At 39.6% G+C, this 13,074-nt stretch overlaps 1 long non-coding RNA gene across 1 annotated transcript in view; it reads right to left on the bottom strand.

Moving 5' to 3' along the window:
• The window catches only part of LOC119627739 (uncharacterized), a 104,137-nt gene that overhangs the window by 38,594 nt on the left and 52,469 nt on the right, over positions 1 to 13,074 (bottom strand). The window lies entirely within an intron of this gene.

Genomic DNA, 13,074 nt, shown 5'->3' with positions numbered 1-13,074 from the left:
CAATAAAGCTAACTTTCCTTTCACCAAAGCTTGTCTGGAGGTTTCAGCTTTCAGGTGATGAGTGGTTTGTTCCTCAGTTCAGTTACATATTCAGGAGATGAGGAAGGGGTAAGCTGTGCATATTGAGGACTATTAAGTACAAAATTATAACATAATACATTTGTGTTATTTTAAACCACTAAGTCTGAGATAATCTGTTATAGCAGTAATTGGAAAGTAATACTGTATAGTCCATAAGGACAAGAGAAGAATAGATTGAGCGTGATGGGACCACCTCAATATTTTCAAACAGGTCATAAGGGAACTTAGCTAGAGCTTGGATGCAAGTTGGATGCTAACTAAAAGGGTCAAAGAGTCTGTGGCCAGAACTAGCATTACAGGTAATGTGGCAGCAGCAGAAACCATAGCCAGACCAGTTTCCTGATCTTTGGATTCCAGTTACAGTCTAAACCATTGAAATCAATAGATAGAAGGCAGCCCCCTGACTTCTGCTCTTTCAGTCCTTTTAAGTGTCTGAATCCTTTTATTGAATCCTTCCTGAACGAAATAAATGAAGTGGTTTCTCTGTCCTGCCCTGAACTACATAATATTCTGAGCTGTATAGAAAGAACATAAAACAAAAGGCAAGGAAAGAAGAGTACAGATTTTTCTGCTGGCACCTTTAAGAGAGAGAAAATTTTAACAAAGTAAAGTTGGCATTAGTCACCAGGAAAATGCAAATCAAAACCACACTTTGCACTCACTAGGATAGTCATAATTTTTTTAAAAAGAGACAATAACAAGTATTAATGATGTGTGAAAATTAGAACCCTAATATACTAGGAGTGGAAATGTGGAAATGATGAAGTCACTCAGAAAACAGTTTGGCAGTTTCTCAAAATATTAAACATAGAGTTACCTTATGACCCAACAATTCCGCTCCTAGGTATATACTCAAGAGAAGTGAAAACATACACTTACACAAAATGTGTGCACAACGTTCATAGCGGCATTATTAATAATCAAAAAGTAGACATAATCTGAATGTCTATCAAGTGATAATTGGATTAATAAAATTGGCATATCTATACAATGAAATATTATTCAGCAATAAAAATAAATAAATAATGGATGAACTTTAAAACATTATGCAAAATGAAAGAAGCCAGTCACAAAAGGCCACATATTATGTGATTTCATTTATATGAAATGTCCATAAAAGGCAGCAAGTAGATCAATGGTTGCCGTATTAGTCCATTCTCATGCTGCCATGAAGAAATACCCAAGTGATATGCTTTGGCAGTGTCCCCAGCCAAATCTCATCTTGAATTGTAGTTCCCATAATCTCCACATGTAGTGGGAGGGGCCCAGCGGGAGGTAATTGAATATGGTGGCAGTTTCCCCATGCTATTCTCGTGATAGTAAGTTCTCACAAGATCTGGTGTTTTTATAAGGGGCTTCCCCCTTCACTTGGCTCTCATTCTTCTCTCTCCTGCTGCCATGTGAAGGACATGTTTGCTTCCCTTTCCGCCATGATTGTTAAGTTTCCTGAGGCCTCCCCATTCATGCAGAACTGTGAGTCAATTAAACCTCTTTTCTTTATAAATTACCCCATCTCAGGCATCTCTTCATCACAGCATGAGAACGGACTAATACATGGAGACTGGGTAATTTATAAAGAAAGAGGTTTAATTTACTCACAGTTCTTCATGGTTGTGGATGCCTCTGGAAACTTACAAGCATGGGGAAAGGGACCTCTTCACAGGGTGGTGGGAGAGAGAATGAGTGAAAGCAGGGTAAAGGCCAGACATGTATAAAACCATCAGATCTCCTGAGACTCACTCATTATTACGAGAACAGCATAAGAGAAACCGCCTCCATGATTCAAATTACTTCCACCTGGTCCCACCCTTGACATGTGGGGATTATTACAATTCAAGGTGAGATTTAGGTGGGGACACAGAGCCAAACCATATCAGTTGCTTAGGGATGGGGTGATAGGGACTTAGGCAATAATGCATAAGGATTGCTAGAATTCTTTCTGGGGCAATGAAAGTGTTCAGTTATTGATTGCAATGATGGATGTACAACGTTGTAAATGTAGTAAAGCCACTGAATCGTTTCTTTTCAATGAGTGAATTGTATGGTATGTGAATTATATCTCAATAAAGTTGATTTTTAAAAGATGTAAGGCAAAATGGGACAATTTTAATTAAAAGGTTAAGTTAGGACATTTGTAAGAGAGAAAAGCACTAAAGCACAAAAAGGAGAAGCTAAAGGAAATAATTCACAGTGCTCAAAAAATTTTTTCTAATATTTCTGCGTAGTTTTTAGAAAGAGTTAAAACTAAGAGATCCTGCATATTAGGGAATACTTACTCACTTGGAGTGATATCTAATGTATTTTCTCTGTCAATTATCCAAATTAGCATCTCAAGAACTATGATGGAAGTCATTTCTAAGCAAGACCTAGACATTAAATAAAAAGACATTAAACATTTGAATAGAATATCTGATACACAGATAGATTTACTATGAAGCTGATGAAGCTTAAGCCTCAGCACCCCTCATTTGCATGGGACACTTCCAAAGCCCTGGGAAGAGCCTTGGTTGGCAGTGAATTCACAAGATCACATGTGATACAGTTTGGCTCTGTTTCCCCACCCAAATCTTGTTCCAAATTTTAATCCCCATGTATCGAGGGAGAGACCTGTGAAAGGTGATTGGATTATGGGGGCAGTTTCCCCCATGCTGTTCTCTGGATAGTAAGTAAGTTCTCACAAGATTTGATGGTTTAAAAGTGGCACTTCCCCCTTTGTTCACTCTCTGTCTCTCTATTGCCATCATGTAAGACAGGCCTTGCTTCTCCCTTTGCCTTCTGCCATGATTGTAAGTTTCCTGAGACCTCCCCAGCCATGTGGAACTGTAAGTCAATTAAGCCTCTTTGGTTTATAAATAACCCAGTCTCAGGTAGTTCTTTATAGCAGCATGAAAGTGGACTAATACAACATGTTTTTATAACATTTGAAAAAGTAAGATTTTTTTTACAGCAATTGATTAAGACTGGTGTTCTTTCCAGGTCTTAAATTCCGCCTTTATCACTCTTTTTATGTAGGATGATATTAGAGTTGCCGATGACATTTTGAGGATCTGGATGTGGGAAAGTAAAATGAGGATATATTTTGTTTGGGATGGATGGGATGTATTTATGTGGGTCATAGTCACCTTCATGCATCCCTTCTACTACCCACACACTTCCAGTGCCAGGTGCCATAGGCCACATCTGTATTGTTATGCCACCTCTAGCACTCCCAATTGTGTGTTTCCTTTCCCCCTCAAACCTCTCCTTAAACAAAGCATGCTAGAGGAAGGAGTGGTGTGTCTTATTCTCCCTGAAGAAGGCTAGATCATAAAATTGTCATATAAAATGCAAGCAAAAGTATTCAGCCAAAATGTGTCATGCAGTTTATTAATGAAAGTGTCCTGTTATTTGGGGAAATTTTATAAAGTTCATAGATTGACCAGCTTTTCTTAATGTATTATGTGTTTTTCATTCTTCTCCCAATCTAAATACACATTCATTATCTTATCATGTAATACTTATTTTTAAGTTTATATTCTTAAAGAGGACCCTTGAAATTGTATGAGCTTCAAGCCTTCCCAGAACTTAAAACCAGAACCTAAATCCATCTGTGTGGGGAAATATTCCTTTCCTCTTGAATTCATTTTGTGTAAACAGAAAAACAAACATATGTGAATCTCAGTGAAAATTGAAGAAAAGATGGTCCCACCAAGGTTGAAGAGACATGAATGACCATGATTTGCACTGTGCTTATTGGTATTAAGTAGGTTCAAAATGTCATTGATCTTGTCATTATTTTGAGTAGAAACTTACCTGTTTTAATTCAGCAAGTGCAAAATACCATTTTAAAGAGTCATCGTAGATTGGAATGTGGCCTCTATTTCTTTTTTTTTAAATAACATCTTCTCTCCCTTAACCACAAATCCTCTTGCCATGGAGTTTTAAAGAACAGGATTCTCACAGTTAGGTAGTGGGTGCTCCCTAGATTTGTGATATAAACAATCACGTGCCTAAAATGCATATGTAAAAATGTTGTCAAAATGTAACCTTAAAGTCCAGTAGCAAAATCTGGAAAAAAAAGTTCCAATATGTAAAGGAGTTTAATGAAGATGCCAAGCACAAAACCAACTTAGAAAATACAATGAAAAGAACTGAGGAAGGGAGAGATTAAGAGAGAGAGAGTGAGAGAGAGAGAGAGAGAGAGAGAGAGAGAGAGAGAGAGAGAGAAATGTGGGTCTATACCTCACTCTACACAAGAGAGGTCAAGGTGACTTAAAAGATTAAATTCCCAAAATCAAAGCTCTAAAACTGTTACCAGAAAACACTGTAAAGACTTTCTAAACTTTCTAAACTTGACTCCGAAGCTAGAAATTTTAAACAAAAATAATGAGTAAGGTGACTATGTAAAACTTTTAAAACATCTACATAACCAAAATTAAAACAATAAAACAAGATTAAAAGCGAACTATAAACTGGGGGGAATATTTGCAATATATATGGCAAAAAGTTAGTCTCCTTTAGCTCTAAATGCAAGCAATTCAAAAAGTAAAAGACAAATGCTCTAAAAGACATATGAAGAGAGGTAGAACACAGAACTGATAGAAGAGAAACTCCAGACACAAAGGGGAAAAATAAATGCAAATTAAAGTAAACATGACATATTACTTTCCAGCCATTAATGTTTTTTTTTTTTGAGCTAATAATATTCAGTGTTGAATAAAGAGGCAATTTACCTATAGATATCCAAAATTATTAAATGTTCACACCTTTGGACCATCAATTTCATTCTAAAAATGATTCATAAGGAAACATCGTTTATAAATTCAAACAATTGTAAACAATCAAAAACCCACCAGAGATTAAATAAACTATTGTGAGTGATTTGTTTTGGCTGTGTCCCCATTCAAATCTCATCTTGAATTCCCATGTGTTGTGGGAGGGACCCCTTGAGAGGTAGTTGAATCATGCGGGTAAGTCTTTCCCATGCTTTTCTCATGATAATGAATAAGTCTCAGGAGATCTGATGATTTTAAAAATGGAAGTTTCCCTGCACAATCTCTCTTCTCATATCTGCTGCCATGTAAGACAAGCCTTTCACCTTCTGCCATAATTGTAAGGCCTCCCCAGCCACGTAGAACTGTAAGCCCATTAAACCTCTGTCTTTTGTAAATTGCCCAGTCTCAGATATATCTTTATCAGCAGATGAAAACAGACTAATACAGTAAATTGGTACCAGTAGAGTGTGGCGCTGCTGAAAATATACCTGAAAATGTGGAAGAAACTTTGGAGCTGGGTAACAGGCAGAGGTTGGAACAGTTTGGAGGGCTCAAAAGAAGACAGGAAAATGTGGGAAAGTTTGGAACTTCCTAGAGAATTGTTGAATGGTTTTGTCCAAAATTCTGATAGTCATATGGACAATAAAGTCCAGGCTGAAGTGGTCTCACATGAGGCTGAGAAACTTGTTGGGAACTGGAACAAAGGTAACTCTTATTATATTTTAGCAAAGAGACTGGTGTCATTTTGCCCCTACCCTAGATATTTATGGAACTTTGAACTTTTGAGAGAGATGATTTAGGGTATCTGGTGGAAGAAATTTCTAAGCAGCAAAGCATTCAAGAGGTGACTTGGGTGCTGTTAAAGGCATTCCATTGTATAAGGGAAGTAGAGCATAAAAGTTCAGAAAATGTGCAGCCAGACAATACAATAGAAAAGAAAATCCCATTTTCTGACAAGATATTCCAGTCAGCTGGAGAAATTTGCATATGTAACAAGGAGCCAAATGTTAATTCCCAAGACAATGGGGAAAATGTCTCCAGGGCATATCAGAGGTCTTTGCGGCAACTCCTCCCATCACAGGCTCAGAGGCCTAGGAGGAAAGAGTGGTTTCCTGGGCCAGGCCCAGGGTCCCCATGCTGTTTGCAGCCGAGGGACTTGGTGCCCTGTATCCCAGCCGCTCAAGCCATGGCTGAAAGAAGCAAACATAGAACGTGAGCTGTGGCTTCAGAGGGTGCAAGTCTCAAGCCTTGGCAGCTTCCATGTGGTACTGAGTCTGCAGGTACACAGATGTCAAGAATTGGGGTTTGGGAACCTTTGCCTAGATTTCAGAAGATGTATGGAAATGCCTGGATGTCCAGGCAGAAGTTTGCTGCAGGGATGGGGCTTTCATGGAGAATCTCTGCTAAGGCAGTGTGGAGGCGAAATGTGGGCTTGAAGCCCCAACACTGAGTCCCTACTAGGGCACCACCTAGTGGAGCTGTGAGAAGAAGGACACCATCCTCCAGACCCCAGAATGGTAGATCCACTGACAGCTTGCACCGTGTGCCTGGGAAAGCCACAGACACTTACCACCAGCCTATGAAAGCAGCCAGGAGGGAAGCTGTACCCTGCAAAGCCACAGGGTTGGAGCTACCCTAGACCATGGGAACCCACCTCTTGCATCAGTGTGACATGGATGTGAGACACAGAGTCAAAGGAGATCATTTTGGAGCTTTATGATTTGACTGCCCTGCTGGATTTCAGATTTGCATGGGGCCTGTAGCCCCTTTGTTTTGGCCAATTTCTCCCATTTAGAATGTATTTACCCAATGCCTGTACCCCCATTGTATCTAGAAAGTAACTAACTTCCTTTTGATTTTACAGGCTCATAGGTGGAAGGGACTTGCCTTGTCTTGCATGATACTTTGAACTGTGGACTTCTGAGTTAATGCCAAAATGAGTTAAAACTTTGGGGGACTGTTGGAAAGGCATGATTGGTTTTGAAATGTGAGGACATAAGATTTGGGAGGGGCCACAGGTGGAATGATATTGTTTGGCTGTGTCCCCACCCAAATCTCATCTTGAATTCCCACATGTTGTGGGAGGGACTCAGTGGGAGGTTAACTGAATCATGGGGGCAAGTCTTTTCTGTGCTGTTCTCTTGATAGTGAATAAGTCTCATGAGATCTGATGGTTTTACAAATGAGAGTTTCCCTGCACAAGCTCTCTTTTCTTGTTTATCTCCATGTGAGACATGCCTTTCACCTTGTGCCCTGATTGTGAGGCTTCCCCTGCCATGTGGAATTGTAAGTCCATTAAACCTTTTTCTTTTGTAAATTGTCCAGTCTCAGGTATGTATTTATCAGTAGTTTGAAAACAGACTGATACAGTGAGTCCTTATAATGGCCTACAGTGTATCCATTAGGAGAATATTGTAGAACATCTGCTGACATAAAAGATAGATACACTATAATGCTAAATGAAAAAGGTATATTATACAAATATATGCAGAATATAATTCTTATAGAGAGCAATCATGATAATAGCTGTAGGTAGTAATAGCTAATATTTATCAACACTTACTATGTGCTTGGCATTTTTTCTAGGCTCATTGGGTATACTATCTCATTTATTCTCACAACAAAGCTATGAATGAGTTACTATTATCACCTTCATTTTGTAGATGGGGAAAATGAGGCAGAGAGAAGCAAGATACTTATTCAAGATAAAGTCAGGATTTGGACCCAGGTCATCTGAACTCCAGCTCCTACACTCTTAACCTCAGTGATGCTAATTTCTGAATTGTACAACTATTAGATTAGAGTAGATTAACCATCAGTTGTTAGTAAGAAATTTCCCAAAATATCAATAATGTTTATTTCTGGGAAGTAGAATTATGAATGATATGTATTTTCTTATTTTTGTCATCTGTACTTTGTAAATTTTCTACAAGAAACATGTAAATTTACACAAAGAGAAAGCAGAAATATTAGAGTTTATGACCCATTATTTACATCTCTTTCCTATCTGTAAGAAGATAATTATTCTAAAAATCACCCCTACTCCCACCTATATATCAATAGAAAGACGACCCAAAGAAAACCAACACATTTTAAATATTTGACACCTAATCTTAAAAACAAGAAAGTCCAAGTGAGCCAAGATCATGCCATTGCACTCCAGCCTGGGTGACAGAGCAAGACTCTGTTTCAAACAAACAAACAAAAACAAACAAATAAACAAACAAAAAAGAAAGTCCACCACCCTGGCGTTTGGTGTTCTCTTTCATGACAGAGGTAAAGGTGAGTGAGCAGCGGGTAGTTTTGATCTGTCATGAGTCAGTCAAAACTTTGTCTCCTATTGAAGTTATTTTATTTATTCATTCATTCTAAAACTTCAATTGGGAACTTTAGAAATTATATTAAAATCAAAATGGATCAAAGAGCCAGATGTTGCAGGCAGGATGACTAATCAAACAGCCTGGGTAATGTGCTCCACGCCCTGCTCAATGGGAAGTAATTACTCTAACATTAGCTTTACAGTGTTTAAACAACCATTTCATTATATTTTTTTCTACACTGATTAAATTTTCTCAGCATTTCTAATGCATCATTACGTCTGCATTGCATTTAGATAAAGCACAGCATTGCTACCCATTAAAAAGTCCTTTCTTTCATCACTTTAATAAATCTAATTTGGCTTTATTTGCATAAAGTTTGATAAAAAGTGATTAGTTCTCTTATGAATAACACATCTTGGGTAGAAACATCCTGTCACTTGTCTAAAAACAGTTGTGCACAGACATGTGAATGGACACCCAAGCATAGTCACTAAAAGTGTATGGGGTAAAATAAAATGTGTAGCACAAATGCCATTGTAGAATTGCTATCTATACTTTCCAAGGTTGCTGAGGGGTGGATATAGTAATCATAGGACCATCTACTGCACTTTGTTTCTTGTTCCTAAATATATAGCCTGAGGAATTATAATAGAGAACAACATCAAGTATAATAAACTCACATTTTAGCCTTCTGCCTCAATATTCACATTCACCCTCAACACATAGTTAGAGACTCAGGACGTTGTGGCCCTTGACCAAGTAAATGGACTGTTAAGTAATCTCAGGAAGAGATTAGCTAAGATGAAAAGCTCTGCTAAGGTATCAGATATGCCAGGCAACCACTTATAGAAACTCAAACTCTGCTAAGTTCTCTGGGGAACTTTTTTAAGCATTGCAAATAAATGGATCATGTTGGTGAACTATTATGCAGTGACATTGATTCTGCCTTTTGAACTTAGAGTTTTGATAATTGAAACTCAAAACCACTAAACAAGTGTCCTTGGAAATCAGAAGAAGAGAACATTAGTTCCTAAAGGGGAAGAGAATATCAATGGAAGTCAATGCACCACACTCTGCATTTGCAAGAAAGATGCTGATACGGTGATAGAGTGATGAAAGGAACCCCTCATTTAATTTTTTTGACAGAATAAGGCATTGCAGAAACAGATTGCACCAAGTGTTTGACCTCTCCCTGGTAAGTCAGTGACTCACTATCCAATTCCACGCTGCTATTCATTCCCCTAAACAGAAACCACCAGTTTTTATTTCCACAGTGGGAAAAATACCATGCTTTAAAAAATTTACTAAATGCAAGTTCAAAGTCTTTTATTTCAAAGCTCTGACCTTTCCCCTCCTACACATCTTGCTCCCTTCCATTTGTCCCTTACTTCCCCTACTTCTTGAGCACCCTCATGGGCCTCTGTTTACAACTCATTTCAGAGTCCCATTCTGGCTGCTCCCCTCCATTCCATCCTCACTGAACAATGAATGAATTCTAACACAATGACAGGCATTGCAAAGGTTTTACTCAATTCTCTGGAACTTAGCCTCTGCCAGGCAAGGGAGTCAAGGACAGATTGCAAATTCTTAAACAATAAAAAGTGTTATAGAAGGAGGAGCTTGGCTTTAAAACTAACCATCTAACTAACTAATTATGGAAACTTTAAGATATGAGAAGCCTAGGAATCATGAGAATGATATGATAATTTTTCCTTTTTCCAGGTGAGAAGAGCTAGGAATGCTACCTGTTCACTATAGCTGACTACCCCTCTGGCCCCAAGACTCACCTTTCTGGAATGTGTGACTACAGACTCTGATTCCCAATGTGTTGTTCCCTCCCTCCCTTCCTTCCTTCCTTCCTTCCTTCCTTCCTTCCTTCCTTCCTTCCTTCCTTCCTTCCTTCCTTCCTTCCTTCCTTCCTTCCTTCCTTCCTTCCTTCTTTCTTTCTTTTTCTTTCCCTCTTTCTTTCTTTCCTCACTCTGTCACCCAGGCCAGCCTGGAGTGCAGTGACTCGGCTGACTGCAACCTCTGCCTCCTGGGTTCAAGCAATTCTCCTGCCTCAGCCTCTAAAATAACTGGGATTACAGACATGTGCCACCACACCTGGCTAATTTTTGTATTTTTAGTAGAGAGACAGGGTTTCATCATGTTGGCCAGGCTGGTCTCAAACACCCAACCTCAGGTGATCCACCTGCCTTGGCCTCCCGAAGTGCTGGGATTAAAGGTGTGAGCCACCAGACCTAGCCCCAACATGTTATTTTCTTAGCTCTATTCTCCATTCTAGAATTGTCATCTTTTGTTTAAAAACAAATTTTTTTGCTTCAATCTGCTAGAGTAGTAAGTGCTTTTATGTGTTCTTGCTCATATTATCCAGTAGTCAAAACTTTCATTTCAACACAACTGATCTCATCTACCTGTGAGGAAGAAAGAAATAAGATTGACCCATACACCCAGAAGTGAGATTGACTAATGGCTAGATCAGAGTTAACTCCCTTTAAGAAAGGCAGTCCTCCCACAACCTTTTTTGCCTGGATGCAGTCAAATTATTGTGTATATTGAGAGATATGTGGGGACATCAACCATATCCCTTCATCTTGGGATCTTTACTCTTTTCATTCTGACGTCTACTCTAGAGTATATATAGATGAAAAAATAATGGTAACTACTCTGAAGAACATTACAGTTAAGAATATAGATTCAATTTTTATTTAACTTATATATGAATATTTTGGCTGAATCTGGCTGACATTCAGCATTAGGCAATATAATTTTGTAGAAATTTTCAGAATGTTCCAGTACAATGGTTCTCAAAGTGAGAATCCATGATCAGCAGCATTAGCATCACATGAGACCTTGTCAGGCAGGTTCTCTCCATCCCAAACCCACAGAATAAGAAGTCCTGGGGATGGGACCCAGCAATTTGTGATTTCATAGCTCTCCAGATGACTCTGATACAGGTCAAAATTTGAGAAGCACTCTTTAAACTAAACAGTCTGTCAACTATCATGGACTATTTAGTAGTTGGTTAATTGATTATTGATTATTAGAAGCTCTAAAACAGATACTCAGCCACATGTGTTTATTAGCGCAGGGCCTAGAAGCTCATGGAAGAGAATGAGAACACAGTTCCCAATTGGGTGTCTGGCAAGATAAAGATGTGATCATGGGCTCTTCAAAGAATATCACCAAAAAGAAGGGGAGTAGCATGGATTGAACTAAGCGGATGGCCTGAATACTAGTAGAATTCATAACTCCTGCTGCAGTCTATAAATCTGTAAGGTCATTTAGGACCCTGTGGTTCTATGCAGACAGAACCAAATGCGCTGTGTGGTTGGTCAGAGAGAGAATACCAGGGGTCGATGGGTCTGGAGGAGGTCAGTAGTGGCACGGGGAGGAACAAGGTCAGCCACCATGAGCTGCAGAATGCCTGACAGCAGACCACAAACAGAGAGATTGCATACACCATAGGAGAAGCTCTACTCTCCAAGGACCTATAAAACGAGCATCTGGGGAGCAGGATGGGGAAAAAAAGACAGAACTTCTCGTTAGCCAAGTCATAGGAAGCTCAGCACAGTTGATTTCTAGTGTTTGTTTGTTTGTTTTTTGAGACAGAGTCTCACTCTGTTGCCCAGGCTGGAGTGCAGTGGCACAATCTCGGCTCACTGCAACCTTCACTCCCAGGTTCAAGCAATTCTCCTGTCTCAGCCTCCCTAGTAGCTGGGACTACAGTTGCACACCATCATGCCCAGCTAATTTTTGTATTTTTAGTAGAGACGGGGTTTCACCATGTTGGGCAAGCTGTTCTCGAACTCCTGACCCCAGGTGATCCGCCCACCTCAGACTCCCAAAGTGCTGGGATTACAGGCGTGAGCCACTGCACTCGGCCTCTAGTTTTGCTTTATGTAAAGTGACATTCTTTTGACCAACAGGGGAAGTCAAAGAGTATAAGGGCCATTCATGTATATAACTTTAATATGCATAGGAGCAAAAAGAATCTAGTGTTTTTCCTCTCGTTTTCTGACAAGGACCTATGTAATCTGCCCTAGGCGGAATGGTTTTGAAACACATAGAAGAGACCACACAGAGGCCCTCACATCACTTTTAATTATAGCCTCTCAGGGTCACCACAGCCAGACGGGCAGCCTAGGAAACCTGTTTCACAGGGAAGGCTCTCGCCCACCCCAAACACACTACACCACCTGAGCTACAAGCTGATCATTGTCCAGTGTCCCAATACTTTCTAATACAATCAACTTCTAGGTTACCCATCTCACCCCACTTTTCATCCTCACACTGTATTTGTGTATTCTCTAATGTGTTCTCATTTCATATACTTTCCCCAAACCCCTAAACCCTTCAACTGTACCCTATGAAATTCAGGGCCAATTATCAGCAAACTCCTCTTTATCCTCAGTGTCTTCTTGCTCCACCTGCAACGTGGCTACATCTCAAGTACACCACTCCCCTGAGGCCTTCTCAAGTTATTTTCTCCGCAACTCTTAAGCCTCTGAGTTGAAGATTTTTGACCTCTACCTCCCACTGCCAAGACATCACCTTCCTTCTCTCCTCTGTTCATCTGAAGCCCATGACACAGCTTTTTCATCAGACATGTGCTGCTGTCTTCTACTGACTTGCAGTCACTTCCCTTCCCCTGTGTGGAGAAAAACAATATCCGGATTGATGTTTCTCTTTCTAATACACTCTTTCAACATTCTTGTTAATCTCAGTATCCATGAATGCCTTGTTTCTTATACCTTGGCCTCTACCTGGACTTCTTTGCTTCCAAAAATCTCTTACTCACCTTATCCCCTCACTCTAGACCTTGCCATCACACCATTCCTAAAATATTGATTTAAAGCACCCTCAGTGGGCTGCCCTGGCCTATCAGTAACAATGCTCCAAGTCCAACAGCACAGAGA

Source organism: Chlorocebus sabaeus, chromosome 23 (genome assembly GCF_047675955.1).
Source record: "Chlorocebus sabaeus isolate Y175 chromosome 23, mChlSab1.0.hap1, whole genome shotgun sequence".
NCBI classification, from domain to species: domain Eukaryota; kingdom Metazoa; phylum Chordata; class Mammalia; order Primates; family Cercopithecidae; genus Chlorocebus; species Chlorocebus sabaeus.
The sequence above is the reverse complement of the archived record's forward strand: the minus strand, read 5'-3'. Positions and strand labels throughout refer to the sequence as shown.